The 27645-nt window shown below is 30.5% G+C and overlaps 1 protein-coding gene across 4 annotated transcripts in view; it reads right to left on the reverse strand.

Annotated features, from left to right (window-relative positions):
• Positions 1-27645, reverse strand: part of LOC106683558 (cubilin) — a 285361-nt gene that overhangs the window by 99284 nt on the left and 158432 nt on the right. The gene's annotated exons all lie outside the window — the stretch shown is intronic.

Genomic DNA, 27645 nt, shown 5'->3' on the forward strand with positions numbered 1-27645 from the left:
TATATATAGCATATGAAGTCGTATACAGTAATGGAGTAAAGAAGTTGCACATTTAGGACCATTTGTTTTACACATAAGACTAGTGTCATCATTTAGTAATGATTTATAGCAGTGTGAACATTTTCTTAGTGTTTATTTAAGTACGACAAAACTTACGGGTTTAATTTTTTTTAAATTATTACTTTCATAAAAATATCTATAAACAAAATTCTTTAACGATTCGAGGACTGCAATATAAGCAATATAGACAGGATGCTGCTAATACTCTGGATCCAACCACATACACCGTTCAATATTAAATCGGTTTCCCTTCAAGCCTGATTGCTTCCCTACTGCCCACCGCTTAGCTTAACCAATTTCGTCGAGGGCGGCGGCCACATTGCCGGGCTTGATGGCATATATTATGTATACATTTTCGTAACATGTAACGATGTTACTTTATAAACATCTATACCTCTAAGTTCTGATCCTGGAGGGTTTCGCTATGGAGAGAATGAAAACTAGAATTAATGTCCTTCTCTTTCAAAACAGGAAGGTTTTGTCACTAAGATCGTATTTTTCATTCTTTTTTGTTGGGAAAACAATTATATTTCATTAAATAATCGCAATATAAAAATGATGTGGCAGAAGAAATGTATTGAGATCTCTATAAGGCGTCTTTCTAAAACCAACTTAATTTACTTGCAAAACTTCAACTCTCAGTCTCCTATATGTGTGCATAAAATCTTTAAAAAAATATGAAAAAAAAACATTTGGAGACAGCGAAATTTTGAATAAAGTTCAAATAGAATATAAATATCGTAATTTTTCATTTTTTATTTAATTTTATTGATAATGTACTGCAAAAAAATTTTATTTATAAGTTTTCACAATATTTTTAAAATTTAAACATTTGATCAGATAAAAATTATATATTTTTTTTATAATAAAAAATAAGATGAATATTTTTACAAAGTTATAAGTATGTACCTCTCCATACCCTAGCGTTTTAATTACATGATATATTTTTTAAAAATTGATGATTACTATGATCCTATCTTTAGAATTTTGAAGGTAAAAAAAAAACAAAGGCAATTTAAAAGAAAACAAGTAGAAAATTGATAAGGATGGTTGGAGAGATAGTCAGGAAGAGAAAGCGCCTGAGAAATGGTTAGATAAAGAAAGAAAGACGAGAGGTGAAATAGGCTGGGTGGGACTTTGTCTGTAAGAGCCGATACTGTCTCCAACATTAAATGGAAAGAGGTTTTCATCTTATCGGCAACGCAAAACAAAGACTTGTACATTAATGTTCAAGATTTTAATACTGCAATTCGATATAGAATACAATAAAGTAAAATAAGTAAAAAACCATTGTCTTATATTACCTTATGGCTGACTGTTGTACCATGCTTCGGACCACTCTTCTGTATTTTCCATAAGAGCAGTTAATTATTTGATCGCATTATGCTAAGTGCTGAGAAGAAACTTATAATATTTGTGCATACAGCTACTATTGTGGTTTGATTCCTACCAGTGATTAAAATGATTGTTTCTTTCTCTTTTTCTATTCTTATATTATTTTACATTAAATAATATGTAGAGAGGGATGTTGTCTTGAATAACTTTATCATGACTATAATATATTCTTAAAATAAATTTCATATATTTAAAGTCAACAAGAAGTATAGTTTTAAAAGTTGATGTTTCGATAATATTATACAACTTCGATTGTTTCCTATTTGACAGACATAACTTCTGATAGGGTCCTTGTGGCAGCAAAAGAACTAATATAATTTTGTGGCATATTTTCGGTTCGTAGAGAAACGTAAAAATGTCTAGAAAAATAACATTTTTAATTTAAATTAAATTTAAAACATATCAATTTTTATTCGACAATGATCAAAATATTATTCATTATGATGATAGGAGCTGTTATGGATTGCTTAGCCTCTATAATATATTCAATATATCGAAGAGGAAAGAGCCAATATTGCTGTTGTAGAATACGAATCTCGATAAAGAGGAGAGAACCAAACAGAGAATAAACGCGGTCGCTTAAGTAAATCCAGCGGGGAGTGAGCAATATATGAATGCATAAAACATATATGAGCCTCCATCCAGCATATCTGGGATTCCAGAGAAGGGTTAGTCCATACTGGAGTTACCATTCTCTAGCGGTAGTGGTGGACAAGATATTAAATATGATTCGATATTTTTATGTATCGTTACCACACATAGAGTAAAAGGGTCGATAAAAATAAATGAAGTATCGGACGAAAAGTATATCAGGAAACATTGGACGGTGGTATCTTATCAAAACGAGACTAGTCTCAGACTCGTTATGTTTTACGGTGCTTACATTCGGGCCGTGGTAAATAATAAGATTTATTTGTTTATAGGGGGGACAGCTAAAAACTCTACTCTAAAAACATTAAACGGGTTCAATCCTTTCAGTCTAAAGTCCTTCGAACAATAGTCAATGCTTCTTGCTACATAACCAACAATACCCTACATCATGACCTTAATATCCTATCGTATTAATTTCTAATTCACCATATTCCACGAGTTACTCATCATCCTAATCCCTTAACACAGTCCCAATTCAGCATCCCTACAATTCTTCCCGAAGGTTGAAACGGCAGTGGCCAAAAGACATATTGCATGCAAATAGTTATAGTGGAATTCTTGCAATGGCTAAATTCTCCACTAAAGTTCAGGCTCCTCCACTGGCTTGGAAAAAAATTGTTTTTTTTTAAATAGAAACTTAGTTTATCGTATATTTATTAAAACATGGAATTTTGAGCATTAAATAATTTAGTAAATAAATATTTTATCCTTTTTGTACGATATTTTGATAAAATATATACCATTTTGAAGTGAATAAAGATCCGGACCATAGTTACAACTTTTTTAGGTAGAGTCCATCAAATAATAGTGATTTAAAATATTTATTTAAAAAATGTAGTAATTATTTATATATTTATAAGGCATGGATTGATCCTAGGTGCCAAATTATTATCTCCCCTTGAAAATCATTGTAGTATAAATCTGAATATCATCCTATGGAGAAAATATCGTTTCAGACTATTAGAAAACTATCAAATTGCATTAAATTCCATCTCAAATTTTTCAGTTTTCGTTCAATTTTAGCCTATTTCCTAGACATCGAACAAAACCTACAGATTCACTTTGCATTAAACAAAGGTTAATTTTGTTCGTTTCTCTCATGCCGTTTGGCGCACGGCCTTTATAGGCAAAGTGCGAAACTAAACTTTTGTCACTTTTACATAAAGAGAGGACTGATTCTTGTGTCGTTTAATTTTTGTAGGAACTTCAAAATAGATGTCGTAATTTCACCACTGTGATTCTTAACACGAGATAGAAAAAATTAAGAATAATATTTAATTTCATGATATTTCTTAAATATGACTGTGTTGTGAACGTTCTCCCTACATATATTGAGAACGAGGTCGCTCGTTCGGCTGTCAAGCATAAATCCGATTTCTGGTGGAGAGGGAATAGGCATTGGTAGAGCGACCCAATCCCCATCCCACACTCCCCTCCCCTAGAGCAAGTTTCCTTCTGCTTGAATTGCTAATGGTTAGCAACTCCGAGGCCATGGGATACCAAACACAGCTCGGTTCAAAATCCCTTCTGCACTTGTTAGTGTAAGCCCTTGGGTGCCGATTACATCGATTCTTCTTGTATCGGTTTATAATTAAAGGGATTTGTAGTAAACGGTAGGACATCGAAAACTTGGTAATTATATGAGAATATAATTTTTCATAAAAAAGTATTTGATGAAAGAAAAGGAGAGATTGCATTATTAAACTAACTTTTTCGGACAAAATATCAACGGAATCTGATCACTGTACATGCTTTCTCAATTCTTAAAAAATATAGAAATACATAATCGAACCAATTCATCTTTCATCACCGTTTTTGAATGTCGCTTTGTGCATGAATAATAAACTTTCCTACCTTCAATAGTGGAAGCAAAATATAATTTCTGTGTATACTTATGTGTCATATTATATTTCACTTATCCAACTTCACATCCTTGTCAAGATTACACTTTGAAAGTTTCCACGAACATCTTGCATTTTAATCATCAAAGAACCAATTTGATTCATCATAGAGTAAAATCTATATGACTGACTACTGCTATTATTCCTAATTTAATGAAATTTTAAGGAATTGCCGAGGCTCGTACCTTAGTAGTTTGATGGTAATTTTGCCAAAATCTGTCTACGACATTCGGTTACGTCTTTTTCCGTGGAGGCACGTATTTTGCAAATGGATCTCGCAAAGGACCACAATTCGAAAGAATGCTTGTTTTGGTGAAGATCTTTGATTTTCTTTGAAGGTTTTTTTTTTTTTTTTACTTTTTACTTTAGAGTATTTACCAGTATATGCGTTCATACAAGGTCAGTTGACCACTAAGTCGGAAATTGAAGCATTTGCCAGCCCAAAGAGAGGCTTTGGGAGTTAGCTTAAAAGTTAATTTTGAGTCACTTTTCTTGTAGATTATTTTAGTATAAGAATATTAATTCGTTTCACCGTCTGCCTTCACTATTTTACAAATTATTATATCCTCTTACCCTGCCTTCAGGTCAAGGATTAAAAAAAAAATAGTTGTTAATTCATTTATGATATTCTTGGACGTTTTGGGGATAATACGTCACCCCCTTCATTTTTAATATTTTTTAAAAATAAGCATTTCCAAAATTGCATACCATCAATTGATTTAATTAAATTAATTTCTGATTATTTAATAGGAAAAGTTTAAATACATTATTGGTTTTATTAACATTATTTAGTTTACTTGCTTAATCTTTTTGGGTGCTACAAATTTTTCAAGATATAACAAGATTCAAATTTATAGCCAAACATCTTTACCTAGTCCAAAATGATTTTGTGATTGTGATTTTTTTTATTTGAGTCAATGTTTTGCCCTACTTTGTCAGGGCTAAAAATTACACAAAACTAAATTAATGTAAGCAAGTGAAAGAATAGATAACTTGAAATAGAAGCCAACAAAGATATGGCTTAAAATAGTTTAAAATGTGTGAAAGTTTACATAAAAATAAACAAAATTATTAAAAATAAGATATACTGTGAAAAGTATAAATAAACAAGAATTACAAAAAAAGTATTGGACTATTGATGAAAAGGGAAATAATATAAAATATAAAATAGATTGATAAAAGAGAAATATAAAAATACAGTACACAACAAAAGATGGAAAATAAGAGAAATAAGATTAAAATAAATGTCAAGAAAAATAAGACACCCGCCTTTTTGAATGACAAAAAGCTAAAGAATGACCTTGAGGCGGATGAAAGGTAATCAAAATAGAGGAGTGGGGGAATATTGCGGTTAAAAAATTACGTTACATTTAAAAACAAAAGGGCATCTCCCTTTTACATTTGTATTAGTATAGTGATAAATATTAAAATCAGTACCTACTGTATTTACTAATTATCAATGCATCATTGAATGGATTGATATTTTCAATTAGGATTAGTGTAATTAGTTGTTGATGAGGTTCTGTTTATCAGCTTAGAGCGTGAGAGGGAAGGGGAATACCCAGATCGTGGTCCAGATAGGGTGGGATGCTGCGAGTCCCTATCGATCTCTGTCCTCAGGTGTAATTAAGGTGTGTAGTTAGGGTCATCGACCTCGCCTCGTCGCGCTTTTTATCTAGTTCATATTCAAAGTTATAGTTAAATATAGTAATATTTTTTATGAGGGGTTTAAACTAAGATTAGTCCTGAATGAGATAAAGGTACTTATAAAATATTGTGAAATGGTAGATCCGCTCATCCCTTCTGTAATGGGATGTAGAGAGCTCCTCACAATAGCACCACCGAAGCTCCTGTTATATCAGGATAATCCCCAACTTGCTAGTCCTCTGGTTGAGCCTCTATGGTAACAATATAGCCAGCTCCTCGCTTGCTTCGGAAAATGATTCAATATATTATTTATTTCTATCTTACACAATATCTTAGAAAAAAATTATATTCATAATTAATTTTTTCCTTAGAAATAATATTAGAATTCTAAATTTTAAAATTATTATTACTTTAACATTGCAATTTATGGCTTTATGATTTATTGTTAAAATTTAAATATATATCACATTAATAAAGAAAGAAGAGTAAAGTCTTTTGCGTCATTGGTAATCCTAAAAAAATATGGTGCGGCGCGCACATCAAATTCCACTTACTACCCTGGAAGGAGAAAATCTTAAACATTACATTTTTATTTTTCTGTTCCTATAAAAACAACATTTTTTGGTTTCTCGAGGTACGAATAACGAATATCAACTGTTTTAAGCATATTACGGGCGTCTTGGCCAAAAAAAAAAAAAAAAAAGCATATTACAATTTAACAAATCCGTATATATTTATATTGGATTTCGATTAGGAGAGATCGTGCACGCTCGGCTGTCACCGATTTTCCCGTCTCAAAATTGCTGAGTCTATTTCTCCATTAATTATCGAACTCTTTTATAGTTCCTACCTGTGTTTACACTTTTTTTTGTTACTTTTAACTATGCATAAGGGATATTTATTTCAAATAATCAAAAGTATAGGTACTTTTTTGGAAAATTGGGTTTAAGTCAGTAAAACTATAAGAATTTATTATATAGTGTTAGTGCCTTTACAAATGCCTACATTTAATAACTTAAACATATAGTATTCCTGTCTAAATTTTCCAAGAGAAGATAATTAAAAAAAATAATTAAGGATAGAAGAAATAATTAAATAAATCATATTATTTACAAGTAATGGGTGAAAATATCTGTTTAAATAATTACTCATTAAAGATTTATTTGAATGCATGAGGCAACATTTGTGCCTAACTCTAGAGACAGGCAACGGATAGGTGCTGTCTTGTTGAATACGAGGCCAGGGTACGCTTTAACACGTCTTCAGCGGAACGAAGCAATATTTCACAGCCTGCTCCGCCTTTCATATTAGATCCGTACGCCTAGCGAGATAAATCGCATCCCTAATACAAATTACTCCTCTGAATCCTAATCCAATTCCCTGAGGAATGGTCCAGCTATCCGGGTATACGGCAGAACTGAATTGCCTCTCACATAGATACTGGATGAACTGTCAGCAGGCTTAAGGAGTAGAAACTGTTTCAGTCATATTGTCAATTATTTATTCGTAATTTATACTTACTGATGAAATATTAATGATTAAAGGTTCACATAGCTTTGCATTTCAACTATAGAATGAGCAACCGATATGTTCTGCATAATTGCTCAGTTTCTGCATGAGCCCCCCTCAAAGTGGATAAATAGTCCTAAGAATGAAGATAGTAGAAATAAAATAATAATACTTAAATGAAGTTATGGAGATAATAAGAGACAAAACATTATGACCAAATATAAGGATCCATTTCTGTTGGACAAATCAAATGAATGCAATCACTTTTACAAAAGATAAAATAATGTTAGAGAAACAAAACTATAAAGATAAATAAAATATAAGAAAAAAAAATAAATATTGATACAAAACTAAAAAAATAAATAAATAAAAACTTGATCATGAATAATATTTGATAACAATACTAAGGAAACTATAGTGGAAAAGAAAACTATACAATAGTTTTACAATTCGATGGATGGTTTACGTGGCATGGATTGCCGGCTGAAGACGCTGGGCGTTGGGGGTGTCACCCGTGTGAACAGCAGATCATGCCAGTGCCGAATGAAAATCACTCGTCTATAAGTAACTGCAATAGGCTATGGGTGGTAGGAATAGGTCAGACTTCATCAACAGAAGAACTAGCAGTGGACTGTATCAGGTAATCTAAGAGAGCCTATTGTACAAGACGTCTACGATGCTGTAGTAATATTAGACGTTACGTAAAAACAAAAACTTCGCACATATTAAAAAAAAATTGTTTTTATTCACATTTGTTCATGTCAATTTAAAAATAAATGATTTAATTTTGTTCAAATTTTAAGTTATTGCAAATTAACGATAAATTAATATAAGAAATTAAAGAAAATTAACGCTTTGAGCTAACCAATACCAGCTTCATTGGGTTGCAGCAACCAAATAATATTCTACTAGTTATTATTATTGGCACGACAGACCGTGGAGGTACTAAGGAACCTCGCGCGATGTACTAAGGAAATACATCGTGCGTTTCTTGACGTGGTTTTCATACGGTGGGTTCGTCATTCCCACGCCTATTTTTGTGAGTGCCACCCATAGGGTAACGGGCCTCACAAATGTCGGGGGGGGGGTGGACTGTGAGTGATTATTGTATAATATAAGCTTGAAAAAATCCCGGATAGAACCTGAGACTTGAACTCGCAACCTTTGAGTTGGTAGACAGGCGCATTACCACGTTGCTATCATCACTCCCCTCCCCCAATATTCTCTAAGAATATGGCTTAAAAGTGAAATAGATAAATAATACATATGACTGAGATGATTACATTAAATCGGTAACAAACAAAAATCTCTTATACTAGTAATATACGTATCTTAAGAAGGAAAGTAATACTTACTACTTCTTATTTCCTTTATTTCATTTTCTGGATAACGTTTCGGACAACCCACCCATTATCTATTTAATCTACAAATTATATTAGAAGAAGTTAGATTTTATCAGCCTTTATACTCGCTTTTAAATTAACATTACGGCGCTTATTCATCCCTATTCCGTCAGTCTGCTGGTGTACCTCAGGGTAGTATCCTTGGTCCTATTCTTTATACAGTTTTCACAGCTGACATTCCAACCCATCCTAACACAATTCTCACCACGTATGCCGATGACACATGTCTATTGTCAGTGAACAATGATCCTTACATTGTATCCCAAACCCTCCAATCCCACATCACCACCCTTGAAGAATGGTGCCAAAACTGGAGGATTAAAATAAATTCCAGTAAATCCCACCAAATGACATTTACCCTTCGACGTAAACCCATGACCTCTTCCCCTACAATATCCTTTAATAATACCCCACTTATTCCTGTCGAACAGATCCGTTACTTAGGACTACATCTCGACAAACGACTGACATGGAATCCTCATACAAGACTAAAAAGACAAGAAACTGCTCGTAGATTCCTACTATTGCAACATTTACTAGACAAACGGTCTAAATTGCCAATCCATTACAAAAGACTGATCTACATGACTATTATAAGGCCTATCTGGACATACGGAGTTGAGCTTTGGGGCTCCACTAAACCATCAAATTCCTCCAGAATCCAATCCTTACAGTCCAAAATCCTTAATGCTCCTTACATTGTCACAAATCAAGTCATCCATCAGGACCTCAATATTCCATATGTTGCCGATTTGGCCAGAACCAGATACCGTTCCTTCCATAATAAACTTCTCAACCACCCTAATCCACTTGTTTCTAACCTGGCTTCTCCTTCATTACCTAATAATCCTTCTAGGCGTCTGAAAAAAAGATGGCCTCGAGATCTTCTTCTCTAGAAATGTTATTGGAGTTCTATCAGTGGGTAGATTCTCCACATGTTTTTATCATGTTACTATGTCACCTACAGCAAATTTACTTGTTGTATATATGTGTATACAGTTGTAAATATCAATAAATAATTTAATAAATAAATTATTAAAAAAAAAAAAAATTAACATTATTCACATATTTTATATTAATAACAATTACTATATTGATTGGGAAAAGCCAATGATTTTTACTTAATTACCTTGAATAGTTTATGTCTAATCCACCTTTTGTACAATCCAATATATAAAATATGTTAATTTATAATTACATTAACATATCTTATTTATTGTTGTGTGTAAAACAGCAGTAGGATCGCGAAAAACGAACGCGTATTTATAAGTGGCCTAGTCCAATTCCGATGTTGCAAAGATGGCACTAAGAAAAAGTCCTGATTCCATTCGTAACCACCTATGAGTGTGATTCAGCTTTTCCTACACGACAAAATCTCGAAATATATAATTCCGTCGTCATTTTCTAGTTTTAATATATCCGAGAAATCATGGTGTTGACCATAGGCATAGGTTGGTTCCATATCCACCGTATTTTATTTTTATTTTAAAAAATAAGAATGCGTTGGTGAATCTCCGAGACATTTCAAGTTCAAGTGCCCCTTTTATTGCGAACGATTTCCATTCATGTGGAAACTTGAGTCGGGGTAGCTATTAAGACTTTGCCCCAACTTGAAAAGCAGTCAGACTAAAATATAAAATATGTAGAATATAGTGAAGTATTTTTTGTGGATATTAAAAGTTCAATTAAGTAACACAATCAATGTTAAATGTTCAGTAAGGATACTCAACTATATTTTATGCATTCCATTTTTTCTTTGGCTGTATCCAAACTGAACAAGCGTAGTGCGACCGAGTGAAGGTGATGGTCGCTCAGTTGGACTAAGAAAAAATCATATATAGAAAGTATAGTCAAGTTTTTTTTTTTTAACATTACAAGTTCAATCAGAATATTCAGCGACCATCGCAGTCCCTGGGTTGTGCCACACTTTACCAGTTAGGACACAGTCTTACTTCGACTAAGCGACTATCGCTTAACATAACATGTCGCTTGATGATGGTCCAGTAAAGATATAATCTAATATTTCTACTCCCAACCTCTTCAATCGTTTATTAAAAGCTAGCAGAGGCTAAATACCGTGAGTAAAATTATTGTGTAATGAAATTTCGAATAAAATTGCAAAACCGTTTCCCACCGAATGACGAGGGAATAGCTAATATTAAAAATTTTATAAGCATGTATTAAATATATTATATGAATGCTCAAACTTTCTAAAGACGATAGTGATCGCTATAATGACGCCTACATGTCATGATTTTCTCACTCGAAGGAAACCCTTCAAATGAGGCACATCAAAGTGAACACAATGGCAAGCTGTTTTATTAAACATGATCGAGATGTAATGAGGCGCTCATATTTCATAATAACGGCAAAGTATAGAGAAGGAGATTAATGGAGTTGCCTCAGCCGGCCGAAATAATATTTAATTTTAAAACATGGGGTGTTAAGTAGGCGAGAAAGTAGAGAGAAAAACTCTCTTTTGTGACTGCTTCTTTCAGATTTAGTTAAGGATAATCACTACGTAACTGATAGGTTGTCTCGGTTGTAGTTGAGTAATATTTTGTATTAGTTACAGGGCTGTCTTTAACCTTGTGGTGTGGATCTTAGGATATAGGGCCGACCAAATTATTTTCCCAACAACTTTGGGCTATATAATTATATAAGAATTAAACAACATACTGGTTAAAATGATTATTTATTTAATGTTTGAAAAATGATGAACTTCATAACAAATAGGAAGATCATTGATTGACCATGTATAAAAATAATAAGGAAGACGGTCTAAAAAAAAAACTCAAAAAGTAATAAAACTAAGTAAAAAATTAAGTATATCAAAAATAAGGTAACAAAGCAAGAAAAATAAATTGAATAAGTGCTGCTAATTATGATTAAAAATGTGAAAATTCAGATAAAAATGAACACAGAAAATTGAAATAAGAAGTACAGGGAAATTTGAAATAAAATAAGAATTAAAATAAGGTTTTAGACAATTAATGAAAACGGAAATAATAATAATAAATAAAAAAAAATATAATAAAAAAATAAATAAAAAATACAGTACACGGAAAAAGGGGAATGACAATAAAGGAAAATAATGTACAAAATTAAACACCTACCTTACTGGAAGCTGGTAAGGTCAAGAATGAAGCTGAAGGCAGACAGGGGGGGGAGGGGTTAGTGGTTAACTAATACGTTACATTTGAAAGATTACATTGAATATAAGCAGAAATTCAATGATTATAATAATAATAAGGGAGAGATATTATATAAAATATATGTTATATTATTTATTATAATTATATTATAATAGTATATAATAAATGAATAAAATACAAAAAGAAATAAAATTAAAATAATTGATAAAATAAATATTATATTGAGAATAAAATAAAATATACATAATGTAATTGAGGTACAAAGGTGTAAATTATATATTGTATTTCATTGGTTAATTGACGTTATTGTACTTTTAGTTATATTTTTATAATTTTTAATATATTGATCACAATAGTTTGGAGCCCTGTTCCATGGCCTAGTTGGATCTTTGTGTAAAAAAGGCATTGACCAGCTATATGATTGAATTACCAAATAAACCAATATTGCTATAAGAAAACTTTTATATTATCGAATACTGAGAAAAATAAATGCCCTAACATTTGAACGCAGAATGGAAACTGTCAAATGTTAGAGTAAGAAACAGGCTTTAAATTCTGTATATAATATAAATAAATGAACATATAATATAAACTAAAACAAATACAAGCAACGTAATATATGTGTAATATAATCTTTGTTGTTAGTGAAAGGTTTTAGAGGTAAAGAGTTTGCACTATTTTTAGGAATGAAACTTTTTGTGTGTTTTTTATTTTTTTTGTTTGATAGACCTTTTATTATAGAATGCTCTTACGCGAATCAATCTAGGAAACAGTTCGTAATTTACAAGAATACCTTTACGGGCAGTTATCGGTTGAAGCCTCGATAAATAAAGCACAATAAACTTAAGAATATTGAAGCCGATTTAAAAGAAGATTGCTTTTCTCTCGTAAAACTGTATATTGCCTTAGCTGAATCATACTGTATCTGAAATTCGTAACAATAAAAAGCAATGGGTTATTTTCTACCTTCATTTACAGGATAGTAATTTTCCAATGTTATCCCACAATTTAGAGGATCTCATAAGGTTTATATAATGATAAGAGATACTGAAATTACAATGATAATAAATATAACAAAAATATTTTCTTCTCAATTGAATAATTAATTCACAAAATTAGAACTTTATTTTTTTACATGCACACATATTTTGAATAAAAGGAAAACAGAAATGTTTCAACAAGGATTTTGAGCTCCTACGCTAGATCTCATACACCTATATGTACAAATTAAACGATCAGATTATCACCGTTAAACAAATTTGTCAAGTTGTATGATCAAAAATCAGCAGTATAATCTGAATTGGATACTTTAGATCAGTGATTCCTAACACGTAGATGTATGCAGACAACTAAGCCAAAAATTAAACGATACTCGGTAAATCACCACTCCTAACGCAGGATACAACTAGAAAATCAGGTGGTAAACTTTACCGACCAATGATACCCGGTTAACCGTTCAATAGTTCTAGTTGGTTCTGTTATCTAGCGAAGGTGTTATGTATCATTCTGTTTCAGTCCAAATTCAATAAAATGGATTTGATCGAGAAAGACGATGAAGACCAAAGAAATAGAGCCTCCGGCAATAATGGAAAAAAAAGTATTCCGTTCTCCACCAAATCCAGTGGTTGGATGAAGAATTTTTTCAACGAGAGACTGTTGTGTCAATTTTAAATTTAATCGGACCCACAATTTCTAACGTTCTAGAATTTCGGAATTCATTAGTTATCCCAGTTTCAGGTAACCTTGGTAACGTGTTTAACAAAACTGTAGACCCGAAACAAGTCGCTAGGTTACCGGAGTTTTACATAACTCTTGGAAATCTTAATTTTATCGGATATAAGAACAACCGGCCTTTTAATCGATTGTTAACAGGTTCGGAGTCAGTAAAATTTTTATTATTAGCCGTTTAGGAAAGCCGTAATGATGCTTGTCAGTTTATAGTTGTTTTTCAAAAAATTGGTCTCTATGACTTGTAGGGTTTCTTAACTCATCGATTTATTTGTGTGTTATTGTCAATTTTCGGTTTCATAGCAGTCATGACTCGATTTTAAAGTAATTTTCTCTAAAGCAACAGAACACATCAATATTTCTTGACCTTATGACCTGTTGTCCCTGTGCCCTCACCGGCAATATATCGACAACCTAAATATAGTTACTGGTAAAAGAGCCGATGATAAAAGTGCTTTAGTACTTCAGTAGGTATAGCATAACCATTTTTGACCCTGCTTTCTGATGTAAGATCTGTCATCTCTTGTCTTCTTCACTTGTTAATAATTTTTAAAGGGTTTGACTTAGTGATGTGATATAACTGCGTCATTCCGATTAAATTAGCGAAATAAACGCTAGTTTATAATTAACTGTGATTTCAGGAATTTCACAAAAGCGTTCCTTTGGAATATCAGAATAATAACCTAACTGAAAATATAGTCATAAAGAGAAGACCGTAGGCTTTAATTACCAGTTTTTATTTATTTATATATTTTAATAGTTAAAAAGAGTTTTCAAATCTGTAGGTATGTTTTATTAATATATATGCATACCTGTATTAAAAAATATACTTTGATGCATGTTTTCGTGGAACAACTGTAATGTTACCTTAGTTAGTTAATTACTGTGTAGTTTTTAACATTAGTTTGAGAATATTCTTTGAGAAAAAATGTCCATGCGTCCAGATTGCTTTGAAATATAAATTTAGTAATTTTTTGTCCTGATTATTCTTAGTTATATTATATATTCTTGAAACCATGTAACAATTGACAATTATCTTCAGGTAGCATGCTTTTTTATATTCAACTTTTAACCGCCCAGTGGCCTAAATGCGAATATAAGCACCAATTCCAAAGAAATAAGGTTCTGGAAGGGCTAAAACTTTAAACTTCTATTTTTGAAATCAGTTTAAGTAAAAATTAGAAATTAGATTATTTCTATACTTGGGCAGAAATGAACTAATGTGAACAATACATATAAAGTCGTTTACTAAGACTAATAATTTATTTTACTACGTATACTATCTCCTTACAATCCGTTTCACAAATTTTATCTGAAATGCCGAAAACAATTTTTATGTATAGTCTTCTCAGGCACTCATTTAAAAAGCGTATGAAGGAGAAAATTTTCTCAAGTAATAAAACTGTGGTGGATTGTTGCATGCAGAATCTTGGTTTAATTCTGGAAATCCTTCAAGATGTACTTTATTTTTTATAGAAATATGAGTTTCTTCTGTACTTTGAGCTAGGTCTTGATGGTAAAGTTATACTGGTAGATGCAGTGCTTCACTGTGAACAACTCGAAAGAGCATATGAAGTTTTAAAAGCGAACCACCCTGCTTCGTTCAATTGGAATAAAGTGATACTTTACAATAAGATATAGCATCTTGCAACTTGATGTGAGGAGTGTTGAAGTAATTGACAATGATAGCCCATGTTTTGAAGTATAATATTAATAATGGTGGGTTTATAGCTGACAGTGGATGGTATGAAATAAAGATGATCGGAAGTGAATAACTCTGCTAAGTGGTTTTTTATTCGATTGTGCCAACGTTTCGGCCCGAATTAAGGCCTTGTTCGGGACCATAAACTAGTAAGATAACAACCAGCTTAAAATGAAACAGTAGAAATAAAAAAATACAGTATGAAGCATATAAAAGAAAAGAGAAAAAGAAATCAGACTGGTAAATACTGCAGCTTTGTTTGAATAGTTGGCACAACTAGCAAAAAAAATGGATTATATTAAGAATTAGTTTTATAAGATAGTACTGTGGATTGTGGTTACTTTCTTTACTGAGTTCCTCCTGCAAACTTTCCTCAAGTAATTAATTTTTAACAAATTAAATCCAGTATGCGATAAAATCTATGGAATATCTCAAAAACAAAAAAAAAATTGTTTTTATTAGTATACCAATATTCAAGTAAAGCAGCTATATACGAAAACAATATGAACGATATAATTTAAGTTTCTCATTAAAGAATTAAATCTACTGCTACAACCTATGAAAGGTCAGTGATGCAATACTTTTTTTTGGCACTGTTACTAGAACAAGAGTTGTCCAATGAGGTAATTTGGTGAAAATCAAACTCGACCGCCAGTTTTTTATTCAATTAATGGAAACTAGCATGATGCTGAGTGAATCGTAGAGAGATCTGGAACCTACAGTGCTGACTTACGACTAGAATGAAATATAAAATAATCTGCCGCAGCTGGATTCGAACCCGAGTCCTGGGAGTTATTAGCACAATGCCAGCAGCTCCCGCTCAAACTTCTCAATTTATGTTTTATATCGTTTTTTCTTTTAGTTTTTATTATTTTACATATATGTACCAATCTAATTTTTTTTTTGCCTTCTTTTTTTTTTTATAGTGTTTTTCTTATTATTTTATATAAATTTTAAGATGGTTGCTGTCTTGTTTGTACATAGCTTAGGTAGAAAGCCTGTATTTCAGGTCGAAACATTGGCAACTAATTTTTGGTCTTCTCTCCTTGCCGCACTCCCCGATTATCTTTTCCTCATATAAATTTAATATTTAGGTTTTAGGTAGAAATGGAAAATAAAACTCATTTCACACACAAAGACTTTTTGTAACGACTTCTTTCAATTGGTACCCTGGAAGGAGGTTGATCCAGCCAAGAGCAGCCTTGCTTCTTTGACGGTCTCTATTAATTAATTTTCCTCCATAAAGCAGTATAAAAAACAACAGATTCCTGATTAATATTTCTCTTTTCCTTTGGACCCGAGCCTTTTGGAATCTAATCCCTACGAAATGGGATATAAAGTCCCCTATAGGGTGGGCCAGCTACCACCTTTCATATCGCTTACCAGGGATCAGCCTTCTGAATTATTTCTCTCCTTCCGGCCATCCATTGCCTGTCTCCTTTAGATCCCAGAAATAACTATCTCAGGCCTTGGTGAATTAGATAGCGGGTATTACAGGAATGGAATAATTAAGTTATCAAAATCCGTCCTATAAATTACTCAGAAATTATCGGTACAAACCCTAAATGACTGATGCCCCATTCTTTTTTATTGTGAATCCAGTTAGAAACCTCCATATTACAGAGCTCAATAACTAGAAGTGATTTTTTTTTTAGGAATTATGCTGGTTGTTAAATTGGTGGTCCCACACCGGGTTTATATGATGTTAGTGAATTATATGAAATTTCACTCACTATTTTCGCTTACCCTTACACAATTATATTTCCTTCAAATTATTCTATTGTTGGAAAGTTGCATAGGCCAAGGGCTTGGAAAAAAATTAGGTTATTTTTCCCCAACATTTTATTATTTTAATGATAAATAAATACAGTTGCTAATAATAATTTATGACTCTGCCAACCATAGTTGGGGAAATAAAAAATGGCGGTTGCTTCAAAAAGTTTCAAAAAATTAATTTTTCGTTTAAAGAGCTCCCTATTTCTAAAAAAAACCTAATATCAATTCATTAAAGTAGAGTAAATTTGCTTAACTTTAAGGCCTAATACAGTTGTTTACGTTCATTAGTTTCTGGGATACAGTTTTTCAAAAAGTAACATTTGTGTCCAAATAATGAAAAACCTAATTTATTTTGGCAATTACCATGCAAACTTCTACCCCTTTGAATGACTAACAGATGTCTACTAGTTCTCAATTGAAGAGTAGTAGTTGGAGTAGGAATAGCGGTTTCTAATATATTCCCTGAAAAAAATTCGAAAATATTTCTGGTTGTTAAAAAAAAAAAATTTGTTGGTTTATGAAACATTATATCTCAGGAAATATTAGACGAACAGATTACTATGAATTATACCGTAAGTAAAGCTAGTTGGTAATGTTTATCTTAGTATACTTCCAATATGATTATTTTTTTTTTGTAGATAATTTTCAACAATTAATAAATAATTGCTTATAATGTCATTACGTATATGGTTTATCAATAATATGTATACTTCTTGAGCTATGCACCAATATTTAATTTTGTCTTTAACGAAATAAGCGGGGATTTCAAATGATTACAGGAAACATTTTGAAAAAAAAAACAGCGTGTTAATTACCCTAGTTGTTTAAAAGTTTATTATGGACAAACATTCGAACTTATTCCAGTTTAAATATATAGATTAATGCAGTTTTTAGTAAAAAATCAATTTGTGTTTATTATTTGTTAAAATAATATTGACCATATCGATTGATCCAATCAAAATAACGTTGATTTTGTACTTTCTGACTCTCAATTTCGTCGGCATGTTTGTTCGAAAAAAGGTAGGTTCAATAATGGTGTATGAGACTTAACATATAAATTATAAAGCAGGGAATGTATATACTAAACATCCAATTAGAGTCCTCAAGTATATAAATTAACAGTGTTCTATAATAATTACTAAACGGCAAAGAAGATCAGAGAGACTTATAAAAAAAAGAGATGAGTTTCGTTAGAATTTCTTTTTAAAATAATCAAGATAATTAATCTCTTTCCTTTTTCAGCCCAACTCCCCTCAAACCTGAGAATGACAGGCCCGGGGCTGGAAAAGTTTTCTACAACAATAAAGATTCTTATGACAGATGATGCTATTTTTAAAAATATTCCTTCATCTATCTGATCGCTTTAGTCGAGGTATCATTTAAGTTGAAAAAAAAAATTATATAACATAAAAATTCATATAAACATGTCGCTTCTTTGCCAAATCTTAATCCCCATTCTTAAAAAATTAAGATTATTATCATATACGAATATATGATCTAAATTTTAAATGTAAGCAAGTACCTATTTTTTTTTTACAGTGTCATTTGTGTTTTGAAAATCCAATGCGGTGTGTTTAAAATTGTGTAAAAATCTAAAGCTAGCCAGACCGTTAGAGATTTTTTTTCTTTGAAGCGGGAACTAGCGAATAAAGTGGTTTAATTTTTGGGAAATTCAAAATAATATAAAACAAAAATAACTCCAAAACTTATTTCTCAGCGATTATTGGAATTTCGGGATCCGAATCTGAAATTTTTTGATTTTTGAGATATTGTATCCATGTGTCTATCTATTGTCTAATTGTATCCTATATTTAGTTATGCAGGATTATGAGTATAATATACATACTATATAAGATCATAAGGAATATATAATTGATCTTATTAATGGATTTTGCAATCCCGTTCATTAACGTATGAAATAATCTCCGTTGTAATTTTGTATTTAAAATTTTGTTTACAAAAAGTCAATATATCAACGTTTCAGAGTTGTGCTCGAACGCTTGAACGTATATTGAACAATCCAGATTCATCCACACTAGTAAACCCACATAATATTTTTTCATTTTTCTATAAAAAAATAAAAAATAAAAAATTTCCGACAACTTTCTATAAATTCCAAATTAAGCTCCCAAAAATAAAAAAAAATTATATAAATAATTTATTCTACCCCAGTGCATATATGTTTTACCCGAAATAATGTTTCTGAGAATAACGACTATAAAAAAAAAATCACCATACTCGAAGACCGACAACTCCCCTCAATACAATTTGTTTTAACCTAAACTGCTGCATATTTCAGTAAAACAAAATTATCTGAAACCTGCTAATAAATGACGGTAACTAAAGGAAATCCTTCAGCGCTACGTGTTTTACTAGCCTTATTCTTCTTTTATTTTTTGGGGGGGGGAGGGAGGTGAGAGAGGTTTGTTTAAATGTTTCATATTGCTGACAATAAATGCTTTGGAACATTCCTAATTTGATACGTTTTATTGTGTGTAATCCAATATAGATTGATTGTAACCATGGGTATACGTAGTCATTTGAAATAGTAATTTTGTTAATATTTTTATAACAATGGGTTTGCAATGGACAATGTTGCCTGAACAGGTGCGTTGTCAACTTTCGATCAAGGTGAATTTGGCTGGACAATCCATTGAAAAAACAATAAATAGCATAATAAGAAAGACCAAACAGTTCTTTATTTAATTTATTTTATAGTTTATATTGATTTTGGAATTATTCTTTACAAAAAATAATAAATTTCTATACTGCTATTTTTTGGCAATAGTACTTAAATAAAGACGTTGGATGATCTATATTCTACTAAGAGTAAAAAATTCTTTCACGGAATTCTTCTTTCATAAACTTAAAGGACTCGTTTGCTTCACATTATACTTTTAAGCGGGATAAAGCTAAACTATTTTAAATTAAGCGATATTTAAATTTAAAATTTTCTTAATATACAACCAGAAATCTAGTTAACGCGACCGTTGACATATGAATGCGACAGTGTTGAAAGCATTTCTCATTAAGTTCCCATAAGGCGCGACACCTCGACAAAGTTCAAAGGGTAACAATAGCTATTCAGTCCTCACTGTAGAGAGCGCTATAGTACACTAACCGCTGCCTTCTATATAACATATCTAACTAATGAGACTCTCTGTCTAGCGGGCCCTTTACTTTATCGTTGTAAAACTTCCATCCTCTCTTTCCTAAGTCTTCTATAACGGGTTTATATGAGGATGGAGGTAGACAAGTCCCCACCACTCAGTAATTGAACAGAATGCTCAAAGTTTGTAAGTGAACTACGTTAGTGTGCTACCCTGTAATAGCGAATTGTGCCATCCTGCTCTTAGCTTCTCAAATATTTCATGTAACAGTACCAGAGGTGGCGTTGACAATATAAAAATGATTTTACTTGGTCGTTCAAATTATATTTAAAAAAAAAATCATTACCAAATACCATATATAATTCATCATTCTACCAGAATTTGGTCGACAAGCCAACTTTCAAGACGAAATTCTCATGAAACCTTATTTGATATTCTTATTGCTTTCGAATTGACTTGGATTTCAAAAACTGCCCAGTAAAATTATGCTAAACGGGGTAAGGCCAACCATTTATAATATAAAATGTAAGTATCTATTTGTTCATCAAATCGAATTGATCCAACTAAAAATAACATTAGTTTGGGACTTTGTGCCTCTCAAGAAGTCATTTAGCGTAGTAAGATTTCGTAGGCAAATTGTTCGGAAAAAAATGGGTACAGAATGGTGCTCTAAATAATAATCCCTGCCTTAGTTATGTTTCAATTATTACCTTACTCAATGTTGATTTATTTTTTCAATGATCATTTTTAATTTCGGCTTTTGTATATCGTATTTATCCATAAAAAAAGACTGATCTACTTGACTACGGTATGACCTATCTGGTCTTATGGAGCTGAACCTTTGTGCTCAGCTAAACCTTGGAATTCCTCTCGTATCTAATCCTTACAATTTAAAATCTTCAATGTTCCTTACTTTGTCACGAATAAAACCATCCATCCATGAAGACCTTAATGTTCCATGTAAGGGATCCAGACCGAACCATATGTCAATCTTTCCATTATAATCTCCCTACCGCCCAAATCCACTATTTTCTAACCTCTCTTTCAATCCTCCGAGGCGCCTGAAATGATGATGGCCTCGAGAACTCCTAATGTTGAATGTTCTTAGAGTGCTAACCAATAGGTAGTTTCTCTACAAGCCTGCATAATACCAAAGTAATTTTTAATATATTCTTGGTAATTCTTATGTTGATACTGTTGTAAATGTCAATAAATAAATTTTAAAAAAGTATATCATATTAAAATATACAAACAAATGATTACAATGACATAAGAATGTTATTATATTAAAGAAAAGGAGAATTTACTTTATTTCATCCTCTATATTTCAGCGTATTGATTTTATTTCTCCTGGTACCAGTTCTGGAGAACGGGTGTTGAATTCTCAAAGTGCTAAGCCGTCGCGATGTCACCCTTGGGAAATTTCGGAATGAAAACTGATGTGAAGTCAAGGGTGGAAGTCGGTGGTAATAAATATTTATATCGACAAATAGGGTCCCAAATTGTCAGCTCCTCTTCGCTTTTACTTGACAACTGCTAGAAAAGGTGTCGTTTGTCAGGATTCCACTGTGAAGAATAAGGGAATTTCCTTTAACATTTTACCCATCTATGTTCAGAACGTAAATAAATAATATAATTTAAATACGCAATATATTTGTTTTAAATCGATTCGTAAGATAAGGTTTCATTATAATTATTTCCAGTTACCTATTTATAACCGGCTAAGAAAGATTTAGAAATCGGAAATAGCCGGGAGCTATTTGTTCTTTCGATTCTACACGGCTTTGTTTAGTTAATCTGTTGTATTAAAGCAAATTAAAATAAAAATAAAACTTTTTCAATAGTATTTATGCTAAAAAAAAGTAGTAATAAACAACAGATGAATATTAAGTACGAAAAAATAACAAAAGGAGAAAATAAATTGTTTTTTTCCCATGTTTATTGTGATAATAGTCAGATTTTGCTTTCACTTACATAAATATGAAATATAAAATAAGATAAATTGTTGTCACATGAATAATAATTGAAATAGTTGTTTTGAAACATATAAATATTAATTTAATCTTGTGTAGTATGTGAAAGCTGTGTGGTAGGCGCACCATATATTTTTTAAAAATAATTTACTGCAATATATCCGTTCAGTTATACTATTCATTTAACGATACTGAGTCCGCAAGAATTTTTTTCGGCCAAGACTCCCATTGGAGTCATATACTGTTATATATTTTACTTTAGTGAATCCTGTATATACATTAATATATAGATGAAAAAAAAAACGTAATTAACAAGTATCGAATTTTTGTTTGTGATTTAAATTTAAATAAAAAAAAAATCTAATTAAAAAAACTGACTACAGAAATAACCCTATCTATACTAAGAGATGTGTGTATTCCATTTTCTGAACGGATTTCTTGAGTCTTGACTCTTCTGATTATATTTGAATTTATTTTCTATATGCTTGTACTCAATAATTAAAGATTCATTCCCTCTGTGTTTCGGCATATACAGATCACATGGGACAGAATGTACTTACAAGGAGGTCTCCAAAACGTACTCAAATAATTCACAAAGTTTTAATTTTTACAGTCTTCAACTTCACTAACCAATGTATTTAAATAAGTAAATATTAATGTGATTTATGTGTTTTAGAATGAACTGCATTTTCTTGAAATGATTAAAATCAAATCAGATTAAGAAATAATTGTCTTTATCCATTAGTATATTTGTTTGAGATGAAAATTTGATTAACTGAACAATATTCTTTTGAATAAATTTGTTTAAAAAAAAATATATATATATGACAGCCATATCCAAAACCAGGCGTTCAGACGTTCCATACCGCATTACCGTTCGGTGTTGTTGGTTTGCCTATCTACATTTCAAGGAGTTCCACTTTGATGTGTTGTGTACTATTTATTCAAAATCTTTTTTCTAAAAACTAACTTTTTTTATTTTCAAGAAGATACAAAATTTTACTTTTGATAAAATAATTATTCTTTAAGGTTTAAGGACTGATTCATTACTATCTTATTTTCTAGTATCAACCAGATTAGGTCATAAATAGCTGAAAAAGCTAAAGAATCGTTGTTAAATTTCGTAATTACCACCTTTATCTTATTCTTGTTGAAGTATAACAGATAAAGAATAATAACAATTTATTAATATTATAATAATTTTAAAATACACTCGTAGCATATTTACTTGTAAGATTAAGGAATATACATATAAAGTTTACAACATTGCATTGTAGAATTCTTCAAAACTGCTCTATTAAAACATTTACATCACTTACATTATCCATCAAATTGTTATTATATTATCTGGTTTTCCTAAAAAATAATTACATTGTAGAGTTTTAATAAATAAAATTTTCATAATTAATTATTAATCATTAGTTTTTTTAAGTGAAATTATTCTTAGACCAGTTTTGGAAGTTTGTACTACTTTGGTTTTTCTTTTAGGAGATTTTCGTTTGTTTGAAATTCTGTTATTTTATGGATTCATTTGTAAAGATGACTTCATTTATGTAGTTTTGTTCCACAGAAATTGATACTTATGTTCGGTTTATATTATTTTGTTGACTTTATTTATCACTATTTTTTTTTCCTTGTATGAGCTTCATTCTGATGAACCTTTATTCAATTCGAGCGGACTCATATAGATATTAATATTTATTAAAAGAAATATTCAAAGGCCATTTTGAAATTTACGCAAATAGCTTTTATATATTTTTAGATTCAAGTATCTTCTACCTTTTCGCTTCAATAAATGTTTCGGAATTTCGACAGTATATTGTGAAGCCAATGTTTTTGGTAATGTTATAATTACAATACTATGACATCAATTTCTATTGATAAAAGTTTATAAAGCCACGCTTTAATTGATTTCGAAGCTCAGTTGGAAGGTTATAGCAAACCGTTATCCCGAGCGCGGAGGAGATAAAAGAGGGGACTGATGGTTGGGGTTGGAATTGCACTATAGATTGACGAGGGATATCTGAAATGCTTTTAGCGCCACGTGCCCTTCTACAACCTCCTCAGTCGGGAAAAAAATTTAATCAGGGAAGAAGTAATTTATTTATAGCCATTTAATTGCTCTACTCCTGATTAGAAAATAATGACATTTCGTCGGATTAATGTTCTCTTTTTTTACTATCCTATCATTAAAATAAGGGGTATAGAAATTTATTAATTTAAGAATACTTTTATTTAAAAAATCCTTTAAGAATATATTTATGAAGTGCTTTGGGATACATGTAAACTGTCGAATAAAAGTTTAGGATCACCAGTTGTATAAAAACTGGGACCAAAAGTTATTTGGAAGTTTCCGATACCATACAACACCCTTGGTCTTTAGAAAGGAGAAGATTATTGGTAGTCTGGTCAATGAAAAGAATACTTATTTCTAATATTTTATATGAAATTTCACTAATATGTTAGCGAATGCTCACTTATCAGTGTTTTATTAGTCTAGTAGAATCGTAAGTTTGTAAACTAATTTCTCACTGTGGAATCTAATCTAAAACTATTCAAAAAAGAGGATTGTAAAAAGATTACTACTCCCTGAGGGTGGGTAGGCCTAATATGCCAGATTTTTCAAAATGTCCGCTATATATTTTTAGGTTTATAGCCAATAACTACTTGGCTTAAATATGTAACTTAGTAAAAGATATGTATGGAGGAATATTTCATCTTCAATTTTAAGTGCATTTTTGTTTATACCCAGAAACCCATTTACAATGGAAATATTCCACTTTTTTCTTTCTTATAAAGCCCCTTATATCCATGATTAAAACTTTTTTATTTTATTTTATTTCTGGAAATTCCTGTTAAGATTACGGCTTTATGGGAAGACAGTATTTTTTTGAACAGATAACGAGCACTTCTGCTTAAAAAATAATTCATATTTTTATCTGTACTTTACAACAGAAACAGGAAATGTCCTTTAAAAGTACTTTATGAACTATTCTAGTTCGAACCGGAGGATCATTTTAATGTTGTTTTTTTTTCCAAAATTGTCAATATATTTCGGCAAATATCATGAAAATTAATATTCTTGGAAAAATAATTATCATAAACTACTTAACATTTTACGAGTTCCAAATTGAGCCTAATAAAACCCTCCACGTTCATTTTTTTAAACATGTTGATTATTAATGAATTATCACGTTAGCGTAGCTTATAAATTGTTTTACACGACTTTGACATTTTGCTTCACATATTAAAAATAAGTTTTATCTGGACCAAAGCTCGATATTTCAGGAACTATTAAAGGTAGAGATGTCTATTGCGGCTTAATCTGAATCTAGTTAAATACACAATATAGTAGTCTTACCTTTTCTTAATGATCATTTTACTGAGAATAGTAGTTGCCAAAATAATTTCACAAATTTATCTTTTCTCGTTTTTTGGAGAAAATAAAATTCCATTTTGAACACCTTGATCTCGGGAAGGCTCAAATTCAAGCTCATTAAATGTAATATTAATTATTTTATGATGATATATCTGTTACTTGGAATACTTTAGGCATTATTGGTAATAAACCTAAAAACATATGGTGGCAATTTCAATAATTTACGATTTCAGGATTATGAGCCTTCAGGAAGTGGTAAAATCTTTACCGTCGTATTTTTCAAACATTATTCTATAAGAATCGGTTGACAGAAATTAACTTACTCTTTTTTTCTGGTTACAGATAAATTTTAAGATATTTTTACTGGAGTATGTACTCTAACCACTCCATCATTTTCTCTTTACATTAAATTTACAATCAGCTATAACGTATTTCTTACCTATTAAAAAAAAGGAAATAAAAAATGACAATTCAGGTTGTGTTTTTTTGGAGATTAATAGTTAGGTATAAATGCCTCGAGGATAAAAGCCCCCATTAGCTTAGTATAAAAACAACTGTGTATCGTCGGCTTACAAATGAAGCAGATTAAGTCAATATTTTCTAGTTTTGAGTTATTTGGTTTTCAAGTCTAAAATGTTAAAAAGATTGCGCTCAAAAAAATGATTAATAGTATAAAAATCTGCTAATTTATATTATAAAATAAAAATAAATTTACTATTTCTATAACGTTTTTATCATCAACTATATCAAAACTTCAATTTTCCAATCAATTGTATTTTACTTGTAAACCCAACGATATATTAAAAAGAGAAGGTGGTGGATATGGAAACCCATCTTTTTTTATTTATTTATTTTTATTTTGCAAATTTGGCTCTCCTGTTGGGTATAATATAAATTTAAAGTTTATGGTACGGATGGGTTTCAAAACTGTTTAAGTATATTGAAGATCATTTCCAAGTTTTTTGTTACTAATGAGCCATAACTCTTTATTAAGTAAAATAAGTCCAAGTTGGGTTGTTGACTTTTGGTAGGGGTAATGTTGACATGTCCTAAAAAAAAAAGAAAATAATTATATTTCGTAATAATTTAAGATATAACGTATATAATAAATAACGTATGAGAAAGTAAAATAGATTTACAGATCTTATATTTTGAATGAGTTTTTAAAAATGGATATTACATTTTTAAACACAACATATCCAAGATCCCTTTTTCAATTTTTATAGTAATAAGAAAATACAATGTATCTTCTACTGATATCACAGATATAATTACTAATTATTATTTTTGTTTCAAGTATAAAACATTGTCATAAGAACTAATATCCAAAATGAAAATTTAGCTTTATAATATTAAAAGTTGTTTGTATACCAACTTTATTTGTATTTCTATATATGTAAAATATATTTGTATTTTATATAATATAAATTAGTCATAATAATATATCAGTTGTAAAATTTATCTTTTAAAAATAAATTTTGAGATAATTAAAGAAATAAGCAAAATAAAAATATGAAATGTAAAAACATTCCTAGGGAGCGGTCGGCACTAATAGGTAAGCTAGGCATTGAAATCTCCAAGGCCCGGCGAATATTGATGTAACACCATCCAATGAAATATATGTTTGATCAAAAACTAATTTATAAATTCTAATAAACTGTTATTCCTATCATCAATAACTAATTTGACAAGCTATAATGTTTCACTTTTCACTACTGATTTTTGAAATGCGGATTTCTATTAATACTTTAAAATTAAAATTATATATTTTATATTTATATTGAATAATAAAATATTTTTTGATTTAAAACTTTATTTATTGATATTTTAAATAGATTAATAAAAATTTAAAATATGGTTGTCTGGAAATCCTTTTATAATTTGTAAATTTTGTATCCATCTTTTTTCTTTTTTTTTTAAACTTCTACTGTCGTGAAAAATTCACGAAACGTATTTATCTTCACTGATAAAGAATTAAAATTTACTGAAAAAAAAACTCATATCACCTGAAAACTGAGACGATGCTAAAAGCTGAACTTTTTTTTTTTCAATTAAAATAAGCGTTTGACTTTTAACTTTTTTTCTTTAATCAATTGATTCTTTATTTCAAATGTTTTATATTATGTTCAATAAAAATTGTAACAACAATAACAAACAATATATAAAATTGTATTACTATATTTTTTCTCTTATAAATCCCCGTCTATTAATAATAAATTAATTGATTTATTTATTATAAAGTTATATTAGGTAAAC

Source organism: Halyomorpha halys, unplaced genomic scaffold (assembly GCF_000696795.3).
Source record: "Halyomorpha halys isolate HHAL.00 unplaced genomic scaffold, Hhal_1.1 Scaffold494.1, whole genome shotgun sequence".
Taxonomy (NCBI): domain Eukaryota; kingdom Metazoa; phylum Arthropoda; class Insecta; order Hemiptera; family Pentatomidae; genus Halyomorpha; species Halyomorpha halys.